Consider the following 25525-nt stretch of genomic DNA (forward strand, 5'->3'; position numbering starts at 1 on the left):
GATCCGGGAAGGTGGGTGGGATCCCTCACCGTGGAGCCCATGCATATGACTTGTATCCACCCCGTACATCTGATTTTAAAACTCATTTTAGGGCATGATACAAAAAATGAAGCAGATTAAAATCTCAGGCGGACCATAATATAATAAACAGTGGTGACCGATAATTAAAAACTTTTGGTGGAATAAAATTTTTTTGGATCAAGCTGATATTCGTGTCGTATCTTCATCTAGGTCTTAATCAATAGGTTAGATAGAAAATAAACATTGTGGTGGTCCTCATGAAATTTTTAAGGGGGCTTCAATAAAGATTGTTTCCTATGGTGTGGTCCATCTAAGATCTGAATTTGCTTCATTTTTTGGATCATGTTATAAAATAAAATGTCAAAATAGATGGACGCTGTGGATGTAAGGAATATGCATCAAAGTGGCCCCACAGGATCCATGATCCATCAGATCTGCACAAAACGCACCCATTTTTCTTTTACCTTGGTATTCTAAGTCGTGGCTGACGTTTGCTTTGTCAAGTCTTTTCTTTCTTTTATCTCATGGTGAGCGATTAGGGCCTTTTTTTTTTTTTTAACACACGCGCACACACCACCACACACTCACGCCATAGTGGGATTTCACCGCCTATGGGTACTCGAACCCTCAACCAGGTGTTGAGCGATTAGGACCTGCATAACACCTTAGTATGTGTCATCTTTACTGTGTGGGCCTCACCATGATTAGTGTATTATATATCCACACCGTCCATCGGTTTTCGCATATCATTTTACTACATCATATAAAAAATTAAGCGGATCTAAATATCTGGTGGACCACACTGTTGAAAAAAGTGATGAATGATCATTAAAAACTTTTTTCAAAAAACAAAAGCTTTGGATCAAGCTGATAATTGTATTTTTCCTTCGTCCAGATTTGGTTGACCTTATCAAGGGGTTAGATGACAAATAAATAATACTGTGTACTTATGGTGGGCTCAATGACCATTATTTCATGTAATGTGGTGGACTTGAGATTTGAATATGTAAAAATGAATGCCCAGCATAGATATACAACACATTATCGAGTGGGCCTAGGGTAAGGTTAGTTGTTAACTGGGTAAGTGTTACCTGGGTAACACTTAGTCCGTTCCATGGAAGCGGATTGTATCCTATCCCCGCCCAAACAGTAATCCGTTCGGGTAGGGCTCTGTGGGGCCCATCATGAAGTAAGTGTTTTATCCACGCCATTCATCATTTTCCTCAGATCATTTTAAGATATGATCTAAAAAATGAGGCAGGTCCAAGGCTTAAGCGGATGACAAAATGGGTATTGAACGTCTACCATTAAAATATTCTTAGGAACTGGAAAAGTTTCGGATCAAGCTGATATTTGTGTTTTCACTTCATCCGCGTTTACATGACCTTATGAATGGGTTGGATGGTAAAAAACGTCACGGTGGCCCTTGGAAAGGTTTCAACAGTAGGTGTCATTGTCACTTCGGCCTCCTTTGGTGTGGTCCATTAGAGCCGTGGACTTGCCTCATTTTTTTGGTAATACCTTAAAATGATATGAGAAAAGCGATGAACAACGTAGATAACATACTTACATCATGTTGGGCCCCACAGAGCCCTGATGCAATATATATATATATATGTGTGTGTGTGTGTGTGTGTGTGTGTATTTTATGTCTTCACCTAGTCATTTATTTTTTTTAGATAATATAATATTCAAGTTCTTTGAGCCCACCATGTTCCATATGTGGAAATTATTATTTACTCATATATTTCCGAAAGTGGATTGTGCCCTACCCCCATAATGATCCGTTTAGGCAAGGTTATGTGGTGCCACGTATGGTTTTTATTTGTGCCTATCCATTCATTTTTTAGATCATTTTAAAACATGTACACAAAAATGAGGTAGATACTGACGCAAGGATGAACGTGATGAGGTCGATCACCGTCTTCCTCAAGAGGATAATTACTCTGAATCCACGGAGCTTCTTTGAACTCCTCATAAAGACTTCTAGAATCCACAAAGAAAGAAAGCAGAAAATAGAAATAAATTCTAATAAATTCAAAATTGATTCAATGAATCTCAATAAATGAGTTCACAACCCTTTAAATAGGGATACCAAGCAATGAGAGAGAAATCAGAAATAAACTACAACTAAAACTCTTTGAATTTGCAACTTACTATAAATAGTAAACTTACCATTTATAGACGATCATGATGTCTACTAGTGTGCAAGGTTTTCAACCAAAAAATAACATCCTATTTGGCTTCACCAAATCGTTCTCCTAATTATTCTAAGCTCTTTTCACGTTGGACGCAACTCCTAAAGCCCGACGGATGAAGAGTTATAATCGAACTAAAACTTACTATTTATGGTAAAAACGAAATTAAAACAGGGAAACGACCGTCGATCCAGGGGTATTTCGCAAATCCGGTTTGCGTAACCGAGCATAGCGGGGTTGGTTGGCTAATGTAGCTCGTTCTACCCCAAAATCATATATTTTACACCCGATAACTCATTCCAGATTGTGAGATACGCCCAATTTAAAGTCCGACGGTCCGGATCACTTCTATCGTTGTCCGGGCCTTTTCTAATCCATCTTAGCCATGAAACTATCCGCAACCCACTCTACATCAGATACACTGCTTAGGTGGACAAGACAATAGGGATTGAATTTTTGTTGTTAAAAACTTGTGAGCAGCAAAAGTTATGGATTAATATGATATTTATGTTTTACCTTCGTCTGGGTCTATATGGCTTTGCAAACAATTTGGATGGTAGATAAACATCGCGATGGCCCCAGTGAGTTTCATTATTGCCACAACTCTCCGTGGAGTGGATCAGTTGAGCATTGGACATGCCTAATTTTTAGACTCATAATTTAAAATGATATGAAAAAATAAATGAATGGCTAGGATAAAACCCATTGAACCCATGCGTCAATGCATTAAGCATTTAATGCATCCTGCAAAGGACTACCCTAGTCTCGAGAAAATCGGTCCACGTGGGCTTTATGGGACCCACTGTAGTATAGTTTTTATCTAGATATTCTTCTAGTTTTATAGATCATTAAAGCCAAAAAATGAGACATATTCAAGACTCGAGTGGACCACAATGTAGTGATTGAATGTTCATCGTTAAAAACCTTAGATGGGCCATAAAAGTTTTAGATCAAGCTTAAAATTTATCTTTTCCTTTCTTCTAGGCTTGTGTGACCTTACGAATAGGTTGGATGGCAAATAAATATCACAGTGGGTTACCTATACATCATGGTGGGCCACTCATGGCCCCATCCTGTTCCTAGCTCGAAATAGGCAAGGATAGTACTTAATCCGGACACGAATTTCCTGCCGTGATTTTTGTGAGAAATCCACTTTACTCATATGTTTTGATTTTTGTGAGAAATCCACTTTACTCATATGTTTTTACAAATCATTTTAAGACGAGACAAAAAATAGGTGGATCCAAAACTTGATGCATACATAGGAGAAAAAAACATAGGGATCTAGTGACTATCGTTGAAATTGTGGTGATTGCTCATCAATGAGGCACAAAAGTTTTGGACAAAGCTAATATTTGCTTTTTCATCGAAGGCTATTATGAGCTCAATGGATTGGATGGCAAATAAACACTATGGAAATATTAAGGTATGCCTTATGAAGTTTTTAATGGTAGGATGTTTAATAACCACGATTTCTTGAGGTATGGCTCACTTGATTATTGAATATGCTTCATTTTTGGAATAATGACTAGAAATAATTTGTGAGGTTTGGCCGTTCGAAAAAGAGAAAGGCGTATTTTTATTGGGAGGGTTTTCTTCGAAGAAAGTATTTTCTTTTTAAAAATATGGTATTGGATACGTAATGGTGATAGACGGTGAGCCTATATTTAGCTAACACTTGAAAATTAAAATTTAGGAACATTTTAAAACTAAGCTTATTTTTTAAATTCAACCAAAATATAAGCGTTTGTTGTCTCTTTAAGTTGTGTGAAACGATCACGCTAGCCTTGCCCGAGCATGATCATTTTTCCCCACAACACGTCACGTGTACAGAATATCATATCCGTACAAAAGGTGGCCCACCCAATGAGTGGATCGGCGTGATTTTCATACCAGGTTATCATTATGGTGTGACATACCTTTTCTACGAATAGGATATGTTCTACATTATGACACGTAGACAGGAAAACGGCTGTATCATAACTGACTTACGTACAGCCGCTGCAACTGATCATTTCTCAAATGAGAGAAATCGCATTCGCGAGAGTGCGTTAATCAGGTGCACCCTCTAGCACTTGCACGCGTCAGAGACTCGCTTAGTCTGAAGTTTAGGCCGTTGGTTGTGGAGTGATTGTCAGTTGTTTTAACCATCGGATCCTCTTATTTCGAGGGTGGGCCAGCCAGATGAACGGATGCTATTGATTTTGGGACAATGGGATCTACATGGTTTGATGAGTGGCTTGGGCTATATCATTCGTGCGCCGAGTAAGCACGTGAGTAAGAGAAAAGTGCACCTAGGCGGAAACGGATTGGCTACTCCCCTGCCACCAGCCCCGTGGCTGATGGTCGGTGCTCTGTGGGCCCCACCATGATGTATGTGTTTCATCCATTCCGTTCATCCATTTTTACAGATCATTTTAGGGCTTGATCTAAAAAATGAGAAGGATATAAATCTCAGTTGGACCACACGACAGGAAAACAATAGTGATTGGATATCCACCATTAAAATCCTCCTAAGGCCCACTGTACTGTTTATTTGAAATCCAGCCTGTTGATTAGGTCATACAGACCCAGATGAATAGAAAAACAAAGATCATCTTGATCCATAACTTTTATGACCCCCAAAAGGTTTTTAATGGTCGACGTTCATTGAACACTGTTTCCTGTAATGTGGTCAACTTGAGATTGGTATATATCTCATTTTTGGTCTAGTACTATAAAATGATCTCGAAAAATAGATGGACGGCATGGATGAAACACTTACATCATTATTGGTCTCACAGAGCAACGACCATCAGCCATTGGCCCGTGGCAGGGGAGTAGCCAATCCGTTTCCCAGGCGAGAGCACTTAATATGTTATATTTTATTTGCATTCGCGCGCTTGGACAAAGCGATCCCAACCGCACCCTAGCTGGTCCAACAAGGGCTGCCAACGGACCGGACCCTAGTCTGGCCTGGCCCGCATGGTAAATCCTATGCCCGAGCCCGTGAGTCCGTGACGCCCAGGCCTAATCCTCCGTGAGCCCAAGATCGGCCATTCACTTTTATGCAAGATCTGCACCGTTCATCAGGTGTGCCCCATTATCCATGATATATGATAAAATTTCCCTCAAAACGCTAGATGATCATAAGGTCCAACCAAGCATTATCAGCAATTAAAGGTCCTGATGCATGGAGCCCATATGTCAGTGATCAAAGCCATTTACTTTATATCTCCCTGAATGATGGATGCACAAAGAAAAAGAAAAGACATTGGGAAATCCTGACCCCTCAATTACTGGGCCTATAAAGAGATAATTAAGAAAAATACACTCAACGGTTCACAACTAATTTCAAAGATCAGATGGTCAGGATCTTCCAACATGGAAGAGTTTTCCCAGAACACCTATCCACACATCAATCAGTTCGATCCCAGGCCCTAAATTCATGCTCGGGTCTGGTCCATTAATCAATAGGGCCTTTGATTTCAGGCTCATCTGGCCTTTAACATTATCAACGGCTGCCTGTTCTTGGGGTTGGACCAGGTCTGATTATTAGCCAGGCTTCAAAATCAGGGTCATTCCCAACCACAGACCTCTACAAAGGGCCCAGACCTGACCCATATGGGCCTGACCCAAACCTGAAGGGCTAGCAAGCCCATCTTGTGAGGTGTGATGCTTCAGGCCCTTACAGTTTCATGCACCCCGTTGTGCATGTGGCCACTTTTACTGGTGAGCACTTGGATGGTAAGCCCTCTAATGTAAAATGTGGAATCTGGACCATTCGTCAAGTGGGCCAAACTTGGTATTGTCATTATGCAAATATCACTTTGATCAGTGAGGCCACACGTTGATTTTGAATTTGGACTGTTGGTTGATGTTTCTAACAATAACCCACTTCCTGATGAGTAGACCAGCTTGGGCCCACCCGACTAACTACATGAATCTCTACCGGAGGTGTCCCACCGGCATGTTTTGGGAAATGATTCAAATGTGAAAAAGGTCCATGTGAGTGAGCCCATAAGATTTCATGGAATCTACAGGATTTTAGGAACCTTCATGGAGTTGAAGACAGACAGCCATGGTCCAACGATATGCCTAACTATTATAGGAGTGAAAACAAGCTAATTATCCTTATCATCCACTGTTAGAATGGTTATTGGACACAATCAACGGTTTAGATCATCTAAAGACAACCTAAGATATTCATGTATTTTTATTTTTATTTATTTCTCTTAATTTTCTCTTTGGAGAATTTTTGGGATATATTCTTTACCGAAAGAAAGTCTCCCATTCTATAAAGGGGGAATTAAAAGGATTACAGGTAGGCATCAAGTCGAGTCGGAGCAGATTGAGTCCAACTCGACTCGGTCCGAAACTTTCAATGTCTGAATCGAACTCGATCCGATCTGGAACTGGGTCCTTTGACTCGATCCGATCTGTCACACAACTGGCCTGACCCGAACCGAGTTCAACTCGGTCAGGGAAACCGAGTCGGATCGGGTTGGGTACGGTTCGGATCAAATCCTTCGTTTCAATGGTAGACGTTCAACCCCCACTGCTTTTTGCAGTGTGGTCCGCTTAATCTTTAGATCTATCTTATTTTTCAGCTCAAGCCTTAAGACGACCTCGCCGAATGGATGGATGGTTTGGATATAACACATACCTCATGATGGGACCCATAGAACTTGCTTACATCACTACACCAGCTGGCATGGTGCATGGTACACCTGCCAGAGGGCATGATGCATGGTACACTTGACGTTTGTAGAGAGAAGCTTTGGGGTGATTCGCAGTAAGAGTTGAGCAAGCAGTAAAGCGACTAGCTGCACACATGCCTAACTAGCACACATGTACTAGATCTGAGCCATTCATCAGGTGTGATGCACAATAATGTTCCCTTGCTAGAAAAAAAAGGCCAGTATATTCACTAGGTGGGCCACACATGTACAAGAAAAATCAATGGCTAGAATAAAAAAGTAACCATCGGTCCAATATTCAACATAAATTATGGCCCACCTTGATGGGAGGGTCCATGGTGCTCCCACCAGATGAATGCCCAGATACAAGGGCCAGCTGTCAAACTATGAAGAGATTCACCTCTTCAATCTCTTCGCATGCGATTCACCTCAGCATTGCTCTGGTTGAGATAACAGGCAACTTTTTTGAGCCTTTAAGCTTGATGAAAACATCATGATTATTTTTTGGGCCCACCGAGGTGTGGTTCACAAATCCAGACCATCTATTATGTGCGTCCCACTTGGATGAGGAGTTAGACCAAGTTTTAGAGGCATCCAAATTTTAGGTGGGCCCCACCAAGTGCTTTTATATGTTTTAGGAATGTCTTCACATGATTTTACATGGTATGGCCCACCTGAGTTTCTATATGGATGAGTTTTGGGATATCCCATAATTTAAAGGGGACCCATCAAATGCACGGTGTTGATGTTTGACACACATCACGGTGGCCCCCACACAGCTCGACCTCATGGGAAGTTCCCATGAGTTGGATGACATAGAACCTATTCCTCTGCTCTGTGTAGCTCGGTGCTTGGTGCACCTGGAGCCTTGAGCATAGCAGAGGGATTGACTAATCCTCCTTCCACCAGCCAATGGTGGATAGTCGGTGCTCTGTGGACCCTAGCATGATGTCTTTATTTCATCCATGTCGTCCATCTATTTTTCTAGATCATTTTATGATATTAAAGTAAAAATGAGGTATGTCCCAATCTCAAGTGGACAACATTACAGTAAATGGTGTTGAATGAATATTGTGCGGATCGGGTCAGATCGGATCGAATCGGATCCATTCGGATCAGATTTCGAATTGGATCGGATCAAATCGAACCCATTCGGATCGGATCGGTCCGGTTTGACTACGATTCGAACTCGATTCGAAAAAACTGTCAGATCTGAATGACCCTACTCAATCGACACCGATCCAGGCCGTTGGTTCGGTTCGGAACGGGTCGGATCGGGTCTGATCAAGTTGGATCTACCAGATCGGGTCAGACATGCCTAGCTCTAAAAAGGATTAGGCTTAAAGATGATAAAAATAAATGGCTTATCCATATCATATTGAAACTCCTTGTTTCATCACAATCTTTTCTTGATTTGAATTTTGAGAGAAAAGGGGTGTTTAACCGAAGATACTCCAAAGGAAAATAGTGTGGGACTCACCCATTAGTGGTTGTCCATAAGTTTACCCCATATACTTATATCTAACATTTCGCACTTAATCATGTTATGGAAAGAGTATGATATAAATCGTCAATTTATATCATAGCTGTTTTCATAGGTGTTTGAATACTAAGTGACCACTTAATTAGCTAGCACTCAATAAACGAAGCTTTGTTATGCCTATATTAGTTTGTATGATAACATTGGATGAATTTGACTCTTAATTGAGAGCATCGGCCAACATACACGCTTATCTAACTAATTTATTTTTAAAAATTAATTTTTTGCCAACTTTGATTTAAGTTTGTCTTATATATATAGGGAAATGGTTTTATGCGGTCGATTTGATGGGAACTTCCCATGAGGTCGAGCTGTGTGGGCCCCATCGTGATTCTTGTCGAACATCAACACTGTGCATTTGATGGGTCCCCTTTAAATGATGGGATATCCCAAAAATCAGCCGTATAAGAAACTCAGGTGGGCCATACCATCTAAAATAATGTCAAGATATGCCTAAAACATATAAAAGCACTTGGTGGGGCCCACTTAAAATTTGGATGGGTCTAAAACTTGGTCTGACCCCTCGTCCAAGTGGGACACACATAATGGATGGGCTGGATTTGTGAACCACACCTCGGTGGGCCCAACAAATGATTATGAATGTCTTAATGGGTGGATAATCCCTCTCAACTTTTGTATGTGGTGTGGCCCACAAAAGTCATGGATTGACTTGATTTTTAAGCACTAGGCCCCACCATGGAATGTTGTATCTGACTGATGGGGTAGACATTCGGCACACATCATGGTGGGGCCCATGAGCTCGATCGCATAGAACCATTTCCCACCCCCCCCCCCCACACACACACTTTTTGAAAAAAAATGTTGTTTATGAGACCAATCAAAACTCAATGTTGCTTGTAGATGAGTCTTTAGGTGCATACTATAGTTTGACAAACTTCATGTGAATATCGTAGGTATTTCTCGCGTAGATGTGTAATATAGAATTGATCAAGCCACTTTCCTATCTAATCAAGTCCCGCCCTAAGACATTCATCATCGTATTATAAAGTAGCGATATTTGATCTCATCCTCCACATGAGAGAGAGAGGTAGCTAAGGACATAATCATAGTCTTGTGTAGGATAAATGTGAAGACAAGATTGACACCAAGCCACCTCTCGATGGTGGAGAACATCTATGCTGACTCAAATTACTCCTCTCACGTAGGATGACCATACGTCTTACCATATCATGTCCACGGGAGTGTTCCAATACCTATGATGGTCATAGATTAATAGGGTATTAAGATCCATGAATCACAACTCTCCCCAATCAATGACTATCATGTCTAATCTCAAGTTTCCAAGGACAAGGAGTCACTCCTCGCAATTGAGATCGACCATATTACATCCACATGGTTAGTAGATTAGAATTCACATAGGTTTTATGGAGCATAACTCCAATAAGGGGTGCATCACAATGGTGATCCACCACCCTATAGCCTTGTATACTCAATGAATGAAGTTTGTTATACTTGCCTAATCCATGCAAGCCAACCATTTAAATATTTCCATGATCATTAATCACCATCCTTGGTCAATCTCGTACTTGCTTAAGGATTAGATCAATAGATCTTGACATTGGATGTCCAACAAGCATGATTTAAAGTAAATAAATGGTTAAAACTTAAAGTTAAGGTTGAAAACTCACAACTAACAAATTTAAAAATCTTAGATGTGTTGGCCAACATTTAAAATACTCGATGGATGGTCCAAACCTTAAGATTAACCTTCTCATGCTTGGCTAGACTAAGTGGATTCCTTATTGATTTGTGTGGATGATCCTGATGAATGCATCCACCCACATTCACTTTCAGTGACCACATAGTGACCTTGTAAAGTCACCTAGTGCACAATCAACCCGGATCTCCATCCACACATCCTCAATTTTGAGAACTTGATGGAGCTAATGCAACTGCAAGCCCTTTAGCCTGGGCATAATGAATCTCCGAGTTTAAAAGTTTGCCTAAAGTCCTACTAATGTGAGTGTCCAAAATTTCCTATAAGCTATCGTATCCATGACACACTCACGCACTCATGTGGGTAGGGCAAAGGCATTTGACACCAAGTTCGCTACCTCAATGGTGGAGATTGTCCCTCCTTACACAAACTTAGCCCCCTCACATAATATTACCATTTATAAAATATTATAAGTCTATCTTAAAACTTGTATAGTCATATAAGTTTGTCTTAGAACTTGTATGGTCATGGCTGGGTGTTGTGACAATCGTTAGTGCATGACTGCTCAGTAGTAATAACTCGGTGAGACCGAGATCGTTACATAAGGAATTGGGTTGAAAATACAATAAGAACTAACTGGGTGATCTAGGTTTTTAATTTAGCAGAGTAAAAAGAGAATTTGAACAATTAATTAAAAAAAACTAAGGATCTAGGAATCCGCACTTAATAGAATCTAAAATTAACTAGTCTTCTCAAGTTGATAACTCAATTATAACTGGATTCCAATCCATTCTAATCGGAATATAATTCAATAAAATCAATTAATAATCATCCAATATGATAAGAATCGAGATAGAGTTAGGTAATCAATTGACCCTTGATTTTACAGGAGTTACGTCATCACCCCACCTAATCTCTTTATAAATTTTTAAAAAATCTAAGTAGCAAGCGACACACTGGGAGTTGCCCACCTCATGGATTGACCCCAAATTTTGTGGGGGTGCTCCTACTATGGTATTTACCCTATTTCACTCGAATTTATTTTATTATGGTCCCAAATACTAATAGGCCTGGGTTTAGGCTTGGAATGGGCCTAAATTGGGCTTAGACTTTTGACTGGTTGGGTTGACTGGATTAACTAGGCTAATTGGGTTTGATTGGGTTGCTGAGTGGATCGTTGTGCTCTAATAAGCTTGTCAACCTGTAAGACCTAACCCAAGTTTTTGCATGTGCTTATATGTACGTGAGTATGCATTTCATTTTTTGTAGTCCCGCGGTCATACCGGTCGAATTCCGGTGACCCGCGACCCTCGGTTTGTGTTTGCGGTCATCCTTGAGTCTGGTCACGTAGACCCGACTCGGATCGACTCGAGACCTATGCCATCTTGTTCACATCGTCGATGTGGTTCCAACGATGTGTCTTGTGCGTCCATCCGACTTATAGATCAAAAGTTATAAGTATTACATAGTATAACCCTTGATCATGTAGCCTACTTTTGTGCAAATACATGTGGACCACCTCCATGACACAATTCTCCATGCACACCACACACACACTACACAATTCTATGGAATAACACCACCCACTCAACTCACTACCCAAGCCTAGTTTAAAACCTACAACATAGTAATCTCCTCCCATAGGCATCATTAATTTCTTACAAACTCATGATGGCTTTTCTCTCTCTCCTTATCTTTCCTTCCCTCTCATTTTCTTCCCATGGCTAGCAACTCCTCCCTCTCCAACGCCCATTTTTTTTATCTCTTCTCTAGCCCCCTAACCCCCATCATACTCTCAATCCCTCCATTAGAACTAGATCTACACCATTGAAATCCATTCCTTGCTCCAAAAGCTTCATAGAGTAGAAGTTTGGGAGTGAGATCATAAGTGGGTAACTATGATCTTGCTGATTTGATTTTCTACCTTTAAATCTTCTTATTTCTTCTTGTGTAGATCATATGGGACCCACCAATCCATGGTGGGGATCCCATTTGACCCCATGGATGTGGCCCTTTGGCCCATCCTATATGCATATCATGATACATGATGGGGCTATTCTCCATGGACCCTATCATGATGTATTGTATCATTCACTTCATTTCAAGGGCATCTAGACCCTAGAAGTCATGTTGGGATGACATTTTAACCACCCATTCTAGTCATAGATTATGTATGCATTAGTTTAATGTTGCATGTTCAATTAACATAGTTGTATGGTTGAGATTGATTCTTAGGAGGGCCCATTAGTGGCGGGGCCCTACCCCATAGCCGGATTGCCTTTTTCTTCTTCTCTTTTCTCTGATGTATGGATGATGATGTATGTGAGGCCCGCTTGGTGGACCTAAGATGTCCCCAAAAAAATAAATCCAGCAAGGTGGGACACCCCTACCACTCAACTCTATGATCCTTGGACACCTTAATCAATGCATGCAAGTGTCCTAGTCTTAGTCCATGATCTGGACATATGTGGGGCCCTCTAAGGAAGGCCACACACCCTTTTTATTGCTTAGATTATTGAGATGTAGCCTGATATGTCCAGCCATGTATTGCTGTCCAAAAAATTTGGACTGTTGCATGGACTGTCATGTTTAATGTTTGGCATGGATTTTAGATCATGATTTTCACTATTTTTCTTATGATTGTGGGGTGTAATGAGAAGGTGTAGACCCCATCTTGAGGTGTGGTGGGTCACACCTCAGATGGCCCATGAAATGGGACCCAAAAAAGGGAGGCCCATAGGGGTGGGCGGTTCACCTTGTTGGGTTGTTCAGCACACATGTATGGAGGGAAAAACACAAACTTCAGCTTGGTTTCTCTGAGGGGTAGGCCACTTTTGTGGACCCCACCTTACTGTATTTTATGAAAAAATACTAAACATCTATTTTCCCCTTCTTAGATGAAGTTTGGGCCCACCTTATTGGATAAACAATACATGGATAACAACATTTCACCCTAGACAGATTATAATTTTGAATTTAATTAAAATACTTTTGAATATTTAAAAATAATAAAAATTTATAGGGAGGTGGTCCACCTATTTTAGGACACACCTACCAAATTTTAGGGTCAAAGGACCCCTGTACACACATGGCAAGGGCTGGACCGGCCCACCAAGTTGGGACGTCCAAATTAACCAGATTTTCTGGATAGTCTGCCTTATTTAAATTAATTAAAATAGTTCTGACCGTACAAAAATTATAAAATTTTGTGGAGCTGTGGTCCACCTATGGAAGGATCATCCTTCAAATTTTTAGGGCCATCGGACCCCTGCACCGACCGTGGTGCATCCTGGAGTGGCCCACTAGGCTGGGACGCCCAGGCTGGGACGTCCAGGCCACTTTGTGGGCCCACTTTAATGTATTTTATATCCCACCATTCATCCATGTAGGGTCCATAGGAGTAGTGATCATCCTCCCTCTATAGTTTTCTATTTTTGGGGGCCCATTGGATGAGTTTTTGGGTCAAATACCCAGACCCATAAGGCTGCCTACACATGGGATGCCCAGCCTATTAGGTTGCTACAGGACGTCCAGTCTAGTAGCATGACCCATCTAAATTTATGTGTTAAATCCACTCCCTTCATTTGGTAGACCCCCCTGCGACATGTATGGGTCATTAGGATCTAAAATAAACATATAATTTAATTAATTTCTGAATTTCCAGCAATGCCAGATTGTGGGTGGGCTGAAATTTCATCGATAGGCCCATGGGTGCTGCCCATAAATGGATGTTTTGGGGCAGCATGGTCCACTAAATTTGGGGATACAAATTTAGGGATATTGTTACACATATCTTGCCCCATTTTAATTAGATTTTTGGGCTTAATTAGTGCATATTTAAAGGCCCATTCCAATTGGATTCTTATTGGACTAGTCTCCTAGTTAATTATTGGGCCTTATAGCTTTAGTTGGGCTGGAACCTCTGATAGGCCCATTAGACCCTTGAGGCCTATATTTATCATACCATTGTGATGGGTTTTATGGGCTAAATACTCAAGTAGTTGGGCCCTTGCTTGCCCACTAAAATAAATCCATACTTGGGCCGAGATATGAGGCCCAACTTACTTGTGTTAAATATAAGGATTACTTATATGTTGGAACAATGGGCTGCCCATTAGGCCCACCACAATAAGTGGACCCATGACCTTTATGGTTGGGCCAAAACCTTGCTTGAGGGCTCACCATGTTGCCTATGTATTGGGCTTATTATATGGCCCACCAAACCATGGATTGCTTGGGCCTTGGACTTTACTTTATATGCATAGAGGTTGGATGTCCTCCTTGGTGGCCCTAAGGTAGGCCCATAGGGTTCCTATAGGTGGTTGAAGGTCCACCTTGGGCCCTTGATTAAGACCGTTTCTTCCTTGGGTTTATGACTTTCTTAGCTTGTGGGTCATCCCAAAGTATTGAGCCCCCATTAGAGGACTTTACTTATCCTTAAAGTACCTGTCTATGTGTCTAGACCTTGTCCCTCCCTAGGAAGGAAGAATATATATTCTACAGTTAGCGCACTTACTTCATTGTAACCCATATGCATCATTTGTGTGAATTGATTGCATTGTGTGGTGGTCATAGAGGGATGAAGTTTCTCCCCATGTGCACATTGAGTGCCTGAAGCTTGTGTATGATTTATATGTGTGACTCATGCATTGACATCGCATTTCATGATAATACAGTCCTTGCTTCATTAGGGCCTTGCCTCCGCTGGGACGTTTGTGGATAACTGTATGTGTGGACACCGGAAATATTACTTGAGCATACCGGATGTATAGGATGCCCATGAGTGAAATTCTCAAAACTTTCATGGTACCAAGGTTTGCCCTAATGCCTGACCGAGTGGAAACTATGAGCGCACGAGGGCCTTATACCGTTAAGCCGCGACTCCCACTATCGTGTAGTCGATTGGGTAAGGGTGTGGCCTTACTTGCCTAATGTAAGGAGGCATTACTAGGTTGAGTCTGACCAGCTCGTAAATGGGTCAACTACCTTCAGGCCTTACTGATGATTGGATGTCCGCAAGCAGGGTTGTGAGGTCTCTTATACTCGCTTGATTGTGCGGGGTCTATAGAGCAGTAGTCATTCAACAGTGTAATGGACTCCGGTGATTTCTTTATGATTGGAAATACACTTGATATGCGGTTTGGTTATGAGCACTGACATTATTTTACATCCCATTTGCATCGGCTGTATAAGTCTCTTCATGCATTGCCTTGGTATTGCGCCCAGTACTCATTACATCGTATTCACGATAAACCTTGGTAAGGCTTGTGATATTGTCATTGGGCATGTTTATTTTCCTGTACCTCCTAATATTCTTCTGTGCACCACTGTCACACACTTGCACTACCCTCTAAGCTTTTATAAGCTTATGCACGATTGATGTGTGTAGGAGATCCTAGGCAGGCGTCGTAGCGGCAGAGTTTAGATTAGAGCTGAGCTTGAGGACCCCAGTGTTATAGACTTTTCTCTCCTTCTTCAATTATTTTATGTATGTCCTTTTGGATCTTATGAAAGCTTGTAAAAGTTCAAATTCATAGTGGATTTTGTGATGTATGCCTTTGTTGTTCTCAGATATACTTATTGTGATCTTGGGTATGCTCATATTGGTAATGATTATACTGTTATGAAAATCCTCCTTGTAGGATCTCAGGATCAGAACTTGCTTCAGGAGTCGAGAATGGGGTACTACGGAGGCTGTTGTGGCCAGAACCGGTTATCGGGTTCCTTGTGAATCTAGTTACCGAGTTTGGAGCGTGACACAACCCGGAGTGAGGTGTCTACAGATGCCTCTTTTTGACAGAGGTTGCTCGTAACTAAATGCCAACGAGAGTGGACACTCCACCTTCCATAATTAGACTTAGAAGTGGTTTGGATTCATTGCCTGCCTTAGTGTTTATATTACTTGATTGTCTGAAAATAGATAACTCACACATCACGAGGGTTTGGGAAAAACATTGTGATTGTCCTTGCACTTCTTGCAGCATTATGGGCAACTAACCACAACCCTTTTACACTCGATCGATTTGACATCAGAATGTATCTGAAAAGTAGTGTTCTCGTGCTTTCTGTGACCTTATACGGATTTTCCTATTGACTAGATCTGTAATATCATTTGCTTTCTTGATCACCCTTAGAGTACTTGTTTTGCTTAATCGTCATAGTGGTTAGATGCCCTGCACTTTTCGTGGCCTTATGGGAACTCACTACACTTACTTGGACTCGATCATATTTCATAAGTATTCCATCACTAGGTATGTGCGGGTGACATTTTTCTATGTAATCTCCTAAAAGTAGTTCCCTTGTGCTTTCACTATTTAAATGGTAACTTATAATTAAGACTCAGCCTATCATCCATTCCTGCATTGAAAATTTTGTATGACCATTCTGACACTAGAGTTCAGACTTATTATACTTCATAAGCATATGGATCTGACGATTCTAGGAAAATCCCGAGTCGTCAGATCTTATTTTGATGTCGCATTGGCCTCACCTAGAGGTACAGAAGACCTCTTAGTGCATCAGATGCTTAACACCTTTTTTTTTTTTTTTTCAAATTTTTGAAAAATCACCCCACCTTAGGGAGTGATACTCCATAAGATTTTTTATTGCAAGTGATTTTTTAGGATAGATCCAACTGACAAGATTGCCTCCACTACGGATGCCTGCGGGTCTTTTAGTGAGTTGGTTTTTATTGAAAACATATAAAGGATCCAATCTGTATTCTCGTTGTTGGATGGCTATGATCGGGATCACTCTTTATTTAAAACACCGTTTTGGGGTTTTCTGAGATGAACCCAATTTATCGTTTCACAATTTGATGGTAGTGATCGAAATTCACTTTGCTGGGGATATATGTATCCTTTTGGATTTTCAGATGCAATTGTCATACCTTCTTTTACATTTTGATGCCTATGATTAGGGTTATAATTGTTAGGGGTGACTCAGTCCATCGTTTCATGACTTGATGGTTGTGATTGAGATTCAGATCCACTAGGGATGATTTATGGGCTTGACCTATCATTGTGTGCCTTAATAGTCAGGACCAAGATCGAGATTTCTTCGGGTGAATCTGATTGATGGCCATGATCAGGATTCCAATTTATTTAGAATAATTAATCAGTTTCATCATCTCAAGGCTTGGTTGGACTCACTTAGGGTGGCAATTTGCCTTGCCACCTTGAGATTTGGCTATCAAGGTCAGGATAACATCGAGGATGTTTTTCGAAAGGATGATCTAGTTCGTTGTTTTGCAAATCGATGCTTGTGATCAAGAGCAATTTTTATTGAAATTAATATTTATGGGATATTTTTGAAAGATGATCCTATCCATCATTTCACGATCAAAAGGTTACGATTGAGATTAGTTTTTATTGATTTTTTTAAGATTTTTTATAAAGATGATTCAGTCTGTCATTTTGTAATCGAATGGTTGCAATCAAGATGAGTTTTTATTGAAATATTTTTTGGAATATTTTTGAAAGATGATATGGTCCATGGTTTCATGACTGAATAGTCATGATCGGGACTAGGTTTTATTAAAAGGAAAACTTACCATGTTGTGTTTGGCTTCTAGTGTGCTTTTGATTGACATGGTGATCTTACATGTCATTTTGCAATGATTGCCCAATTTTGTGCATTGGCTCATTCCAGCAGGTGAGATTACTTTGTGGTAAAGAGAGCTTCGGTACCTGTGAGGAAAGAGAACATTTTAGTAAGAGGATTGATGTATTGGAGCACGGTGAGATATACTTACCTTTTGGGGAGGATGACCAAGAGAGTGACGCTCACGGCCGGGAGGCACCCCACAAGTTGATTGGAGGATATTTATTTTGGAAACCTTGTATGAATCTATTTCTCTCTTTGTATACCGTATGGATAAGGAAAAATGAACCTTTTTCATTTTTTTTTTTCTTTTGGAAAATTATATACGCAAATCATGCATGAAATAATATGAAGATTTTAGCCAAAATGAACCTTATGTACGCAAAACAAGTCTCAAATACACATGGGGCCCAAGTCTTTACTTTGGATCAATTTGATACATGGCCCAATGTACCTCCTAAGATAGTAGGATTTCCCATGAAAGCTTTGATGTGCAAGGGGAAACCACATCTTTTTTAGGATGAAATGAGGAAAGATAAGAAAAAGAAAGGAAGCAAGAAGAGGAAACTTGAACTTCTAAACTTTCTCACGGCATCCTACCACCTTGGATGCAAAGAAGCTTTAAACTTTCTAGCTCCATTGAACTTTCTTGCCAAGAGCACACCTTCGAAATAAGGAAAGAAAACATGCGAGAATGGGAGCATTGGGAAGGATTATCCCTAGCGAATCTTGCATGAGTAAAAAGATGATAGGATGGGAGAGAGGAGAGAGAAAAGTGAGAAAAAGATGAGAAATTGAAAATAACGAGATTTTGGATGAGAAAATGAAAAAGTAGGATTTTCTTGGAGAAAAAATAAGAAAATGAAAGAAGAGTAGAGAGAATTAAAAAAAATCAAAATATATTTCAATAAAAACTGGCTTCAATTGCAAGTGTTGATTTACGTTCGATAGTTTAAATCAAAATTTAAAATCAAAAATCAAAATATATTTCAATAAAAACTGGCCTCGATTGCAACTGTCAATTTGCAATCTGACGGTATAGATTAAATTTAAATTTTTTTTCAAAATATATTTCAATGGAAATCGACCTCAACGCAATCGTTGATTTGCAATTTAAAGGTTCGGATAAATTAAAAATAAAAAATAAAAAAAATCTAAAACATATTTCAGTAAAAATTGGTCTCGATTGCAACCATCGATTTGTAATCCGACGGACCAGATCATCTTATAAAAATATTCCAAAATATGTATTCTCAAAATGGCCTTGATCGCGATCGCTGATCACGATCTAGATACTAAAAACGTCCCTGATGGAATCCTAATCATGATAAATCCCAAGTGAGTCTGGTTATAACCTGAGATGATGGAACCGATTAACTTTCCCAGTGGATTGGACTCTTGATCATGACTGTCGGTCAGATCTAAATAAAACCCAATCTTAATTGTGACTTGTAAACACAAAATGATGGATCAGTTCATCATGAGTCATCCCCAGCAGAGTTGTTATCTGTGAACATTGGATTGTAGGCAAATTGTGCTCACAAGTGCTTTTTTAGGAGGCCCATGTGATCTATTGAAGATATGTGGGTATTATGCTTGGAGTCGCCAATAGTCAGTTACTTCGCTTTCACAGTTAGCTAGACCCTGTAGAAATGTTAGGGGAGAGAATCCGAAAGTTCTCTACCTTAAAATGACTTATTGATTTGCGACCGAAAATTTAGGATAACGGATTGTGGTTACAAAAAGAGAATGTGTTAGGCACCCTCTCTGCACGTATGAATATACAATATCTACATTATAAGATTAAACGATCTATTAGGGATTGCAATTAGTTCTTATGCACTAAATAATGCAAGAGTGTGTAATGCAGTGTCAATACACCATCGATGTCAAGTGGTAGCCTAGGTCAGATAAATCTACCTTGACTCACCTACTTTCTAAAGCAGTAAAATAATCTGTTAACTTGAACTTTTGATGGGCAGGATCTGATAACTCTGCAAGCCACAAAGCATAAATTTGAGTTGACTGGGTGAAAATTCTATGTATGAGATGTAATGCTTATGGCTATGAAAAGCGGGGGGTTGAAAAAGGAATGAGTGTTGCACAATGCTAATATAAATTTGAATGAAACTGATCAAGGTTGGATGAAGTTGTGGACGGGTTTGTCACAAGGATAGACTTAAGTAGTTGGATTATTATTATTATTATTATTATTATTTAAGCTTGACTGAGTATATCTGAGTTTGAACTCCTTTCTTAGTACTCTTCTTCTGGTGGAGGGATGAAAGGGCAAATGGATGGGGAGATGGGAAGGGCTTGGTGGAGATATGTTGGATGTCAAGGGATAAGATTTGGAAATGAAAGGGAAGGTAGGATATTTATAGGGTTTCTGGACGGTTTTCTAAAATTGTTGAAAAATCCATGGTTGGGAAGGGTTTAAAGGCTTGGATTACTAGTTTCCATGTGGCACAGTTTCAACGGTTGGATCGACAGCAAGATAGTAATTTTAGTGAAATGGGAGGACAGTAGAGTCATTTTAGCTCCACACGCTTGTGGTTGGATTAGGAGCAACCACACATAATTTGCACCATCTCCTACCAAGATAGGATAGCTGCCATGTGATGCCCTTGGGCGCCGCCCACCATATGAATCGGGCTCAAATTTCACAGGGGTGACATCATCACCCCACCTAACATCCCTTTAAATTTTGAGAAAAATTCACATGATAGGCTCAAATTTCACAGGGTTGACATCATCACCCCACCTAACATCCCTTTAAAATTTGAGAAAAATTCACGTGCTAGGCGGTACCCTGGGCACCACCCACCTCATGAATCAACCTCAAATTTTGCAGGGGTGATCTTGGGATGATATTTATCCCCTAGTTTACTCGGATTTATTTTATTGTGGTCCTAAATGCTAATAAGTTTGAGTTTGGGCTTGGGCTTGGATTGGGTCTAAAGTAGGCTTGGACTTTTGACTGGTTTTGGACTTAGTTTTGGATTGCTTGGGTTGACTGAATTGACCAAGATTTGGCTGGGTTTAACTGGGTTACTGAGAGGACTTGTATGCTTTGATAAGCTTTTTGGCTTGGAGTGGTGTCTACAAATCAATAGCTACCAAATACGACCAATAATTTATATAATCGATAGTAAGCTTAACGGACAATCACTTATTCTCTCGTTATTTCTCTATCATCTTTCTCCTTGAGAATGTACTTGGATGCATGCATTTAAAGGGATGTCTCTCTCTCTCTTTGTTTTATTATTATTATTATTATTATTAAGAGGGAAGCTGTAAAGATTAAGAGTTCAGATACTATGGGGTTTTCCTTGATACTTACAAGATCTTTGCCTTTTTATAATCTTCTCTCATTTGAAATTAAATTCAAATTAGAATAACGAGAGAGTGAAAAAAACTGAATATTTACCTAAAAATATTTCCACAAAACTCTATAGGATCCAAGTAGGCAAATCCAACTAATTGTAGTTTAAAAGTCCTGGTTAACTATTCCTCCTGTTATAAGCGGCCTGCGGTTACTCATGTCTTTTAATAGCTTTTTGTAATTAAATATTCTTATCCATTCCATGGAAAAATGGACAGTCATGATTGATCATGTTAAAAAGTGGTTGGATCATCAACATCATGCGGGAACTCAACCAAACAATGAAACTTAAAATCTTACTTTGATTAGATGCCTTAACTGATCTAATCAATGGCCGGAAAATTGAATGGTCCATCTCGTCTATATTTGAAAAGTGTTGAACATCAACGGTCATCTGGTGCCCACCAGCTTTCATTCCATGCACCTCCCATGAATTAGTATGATCGAATGACCAAACCATTAGATAAATGACGAGTGAAAATAACGGTACAGATCGATCACAATATAATCAATCCAATCAATACCCAAGAAAATGGACAATCCATATTAATTATATTAAGAAAGTTCTAATAATCAACCGTCTACTGCTTTCTCACTTCAATTGCCCATACCTCTCAAGAATCATTTTGGCATGACAATCCAAACCATCAGATCAATATCTAAGAAAATAAACGGTCTAAATCAGACCATATTTAAGATACACATTGGTGGGCCATTCATGATGGTGATTATAAAGCATATTGCAATCCCAAAACAAATCATATGCATGTCCATGGATACATCCATCAATACATAAGCATGTCCATGTACATAGTTTTTCCATTTTCTAATTTGAAATTGCTTAGATTCTTCCAATCATACTTAGAACATTCGATGACGTAGAACTATATTAGGATTCTATTCCCTTATATTAGTATACAATCTCTAGCATGTTGTAAAATGTCTGAGTGGTCATACTTTATTACTATACACCTTTAATCAAAGGGTCTCAACACATGGTTGGGCTCATGAAATAGGGACCATCCATTGGACCTAGGAGCCTGTGGACTCATTGGAGCTAGATCGGAATTTAAAAAGCTACTCTCAGGAGTAAGATTTCCATCCTACCATTGATATTGCCACTCATGCTGATGTGGCATGCCTGTGTGAGATCTATACCGTTCATCATGTGGGTCCCTCTTTATGTGCCGTGGGGTTGAAAATCAGGCTAGTAGGGCAAACATTTATGTAATCCGAACCACTCATCAGGTGGGCGCCCACAAATTTTGATGGGCCCAACTGATAAGTGGTTCGGATTACACCCATATTGCAAATTTGCACGTGTGGTGAGAGTGAGATTGAGGATCTCACTCTCCCGAGTAGCATAAGCATGTGGGATATGGCACCTGAGCTAGATGATGAGCTAGAGCTGTGTTACAAGGGCAACAAGTGGCCCATGCTCTTTCCATTCCCCATATTCTCCTTTGTAATTTAATATATGGTACAGGCTTCCGTGTTAGTTCACCAGTAGTTAGAAAGTTATGGACTCTTACACATTACAAATGGCAAAATTGTACGGCAACTCAGACACACCGAACCACTGACCCAAACGGGGATGAGGCATGACTCAAAAGTTACATTGATAAGATAACGGTATCCATCTGATTTTTCCCTTCGGATCTGGACCGCTCACTATTCTACATCCAAACATCCAATTGATACACATCAATTGCACGGTTAGGATTGCTTGATCAGTGTGGTTCTAGGTATATGCTCCATCCACCATGTGGCCCAAGACTTGGATGGTCTTGATACATGTGCATGGGGCCAAATGTGAGGAGTGCATGTAACCACCACTTTCAAAATGGTGGTGAACTATCATCGGAGTCCAGCCGTTAATACGCATGTGTTGAGATGTACATCTCTTTTGCCATGGTGCAGTCTTATTCCATTTCCCATCGCCGAAAGGCCTGAGACTTTTTCTTTAGTATAGAAAATGCGGGGTGGGCCCGCGAAGGGGATGCCTCGGAGAAATGTGGGGCCCACTTGTAGAGTGTTGATTTTTTCGGTACTCTGATTGCCTACGAGTTCCTGTAGTCAGAAGCTAGGTGGGGCCACCATGATTTTTGTGAGAAATCCACTCCATCCATCTTTGTTGGAAGCTCATGCTAGGACATTGCCCAAAACTGAGGCATGTCCAAAACTCAAGTGGGCCACATGACAAGGGGGTGGAAATACCTGACGTTGAAACCTTCCTGGGTCCACCGTGATGTTTATATGCCATACAAGCCACTCATAAGGTCATTTCTAGTGGTATGAACTGAAAACACAAAAATATTAATTTGATCCAAAACTTCTGTTGGCCCATAAATATTTCAATGGTGGGTGTTCAATTTCCACTGTTTCTTGTGCGTGCTGTGCACGAGTTTTCAACCTATCTTTTTTTATTTATTTTTATTTTTTTTTTATTTTTATAACTTGATCATGTCATGAAATGAGCTGGCAAAACGTATAGACGGGGTGGATTTCTCACATGCATAACCGTAGGCCCCACCTAGCTTCTAATCCAAGGAACTTACTGCGGCCTGGGTTGCAGGGGAAACGTATTGGCTACTCCCCTGTTGGCTGGTGGTCGATGCTATGTGGGCCCCACCATAGTGTATGTGTTTCATCCATGCCGTCCATCTATTTTTATAGATTATTTTATGATACGGGACCACGTTACAGGAAACAATGTCAAATGAACGTCGCCCATTAAAAACTTTTTTGGGGCCATAAAGTTTTGGATCAAGATGATCTTTGTTTTTTCCCTTCATCTGGGTTCGTATGACCTAATCAACAGATTGAATGGCAAATAAACAGTACAATGGGCCTTAGGAGGATTTTAATGGTGGATATCTACCTACTGTTGTTTTCCTGTGGTGTGGTTCACCTGAGATTTATATCCCTCTCATTTTTTGGGATCAAGCACTAAAATGATCTGTAAAAATGGATGAACGGAATGGATGAAACACATACATCATGGTGGGGCCCACGGAGCACTGACCACCAGCCACAGGGCTGGTGGCAGGGGGAGTAGCCAGTTCGTTTCTGGTCGCAGGCAATCCGCGTCCGTCATTCATCATGTCTCATCACGTGTCGTGTTTGAGATCCGACACTAGGCTTGTAGGACCCACCAAGTAGATTTGGTGCGTACTATATGAGGCATTTCGTTTCTTTTTATGGGCCACACGTGCATTGAGTATGAACCATTGGATAAATTTCCGTAGCTAAAAGGAAAGTCGTAACCTCAAATCATAACTTTAGATTACGGAGATTGAAGATAAAAATTCTCCTAGTTTAATTAGAGTTGCAGTATGTACTTTTTAGAAAAACACATCATCCGAAATCTATAAAGAAAGAAAATTGGGATGAACTTTGATCAAAGGATAATTAGTACAATTCAGTGGTGCTTGGCCGATGAAGTCTTTACAATGTCATATATGAGATGACTATTGCAGGTTTATGAATGAAGTTGGAGAGTATTTACATGACGAAATCTCTCACCAATTATATATTTTTGAAGAGACAATTTTATATTTTGAAAATGATGAAATGGTTGGATTTATTTGAACATATTAACATGTTCAACAAACTAGTTTACAAGTTGCGAGTGTAGAGGTAAAGATCGAGGAGGAAGACAAAACCTTTATTTGTTGACATCTCTCCACAAGTTGTTTGAGTACCTGATTGATACTCTTTGTTATATTAAGAATACTTTGGACATCAAAATCATTATTGCGTTCCTTCAATTAAAGCAGCTGCGATAACATAACGAGCAAGAGAATGAAGGCTGGAGGCATGCAAAGGCTAAGGGTGAGGGATCTTTGTCTAAGAGTGTGTGTGTGTGTGTATAAAAGAGGTCTCAAGTCTGACCTGTTAGACAATAAATTACCATCCACCTTGTGGATAATTACTAACCATTCATGACCATCTTACTTGTCCAATAAATAAGCCCCACCATGTGGAACACCTTGTGCAAAAATTAGTCAGATCCACTCATCACGTGGACTACACTTGTATTTTGTCATCTACCGATAGTTGGTAAATGACAAAATACAGATGTGGTTCATTTCATGAATAGTTGAGTTAGAAGTCGGCACACACATGAAAGGTTAAAAGTTATATCTGTTGGGTGTAGACAGCAGATGACTTATGGTCATATGAGCTGCTATCAAGACAGACCATTTGTAGCATAAGTTTCCTTCCATCAATGCACGCGCATATCTGGGCCATTTTTTCTTTTTTAGTCCAAACCATATTAAAGCAGAACCATTCAGTCTCCGACCTTTTGACGTTTGGCATTTCTATTTCTTTCCCCGGATTTTTTACACTCTTTTAGAAAATTGAGATTGAAATTAAATATAAACATTTTGAATACTGTTGTTTTGGCCTATGCCCTTT

The 25525-nt window shown here is 40.1% G+C and overlaps 1 long non-coding RNA gene across 2 annotated transcripts in view; it reads left to right on the top strand.

Annotated features, from left to right (window-relative positions):
- The window catches only part of LOC131256958 (uncharacterized), a 91318-nt gene that overhangs the window by 35111 nt on the left and 30682 nt on the right, over nt 1–25525 (top strand). The window lies entirely within an intron of this gene.

The sequence above is a fragment of the Magnolia sinica genome, chromosome 9 (assembly GCF_029962835.1).
Source record: "Magnolia sinica isolate HGM2019 chromosome 9, MsV1, whole genome shotgun sequence".
NCBI classification, from domain to species: domain Eukaryota; kingdom Viridiplantae; phylum Streptophyta; class Magnoliopsida; order Magnoliales; family Magnoliaceae; genus Magnolia; species Magnolia sinica.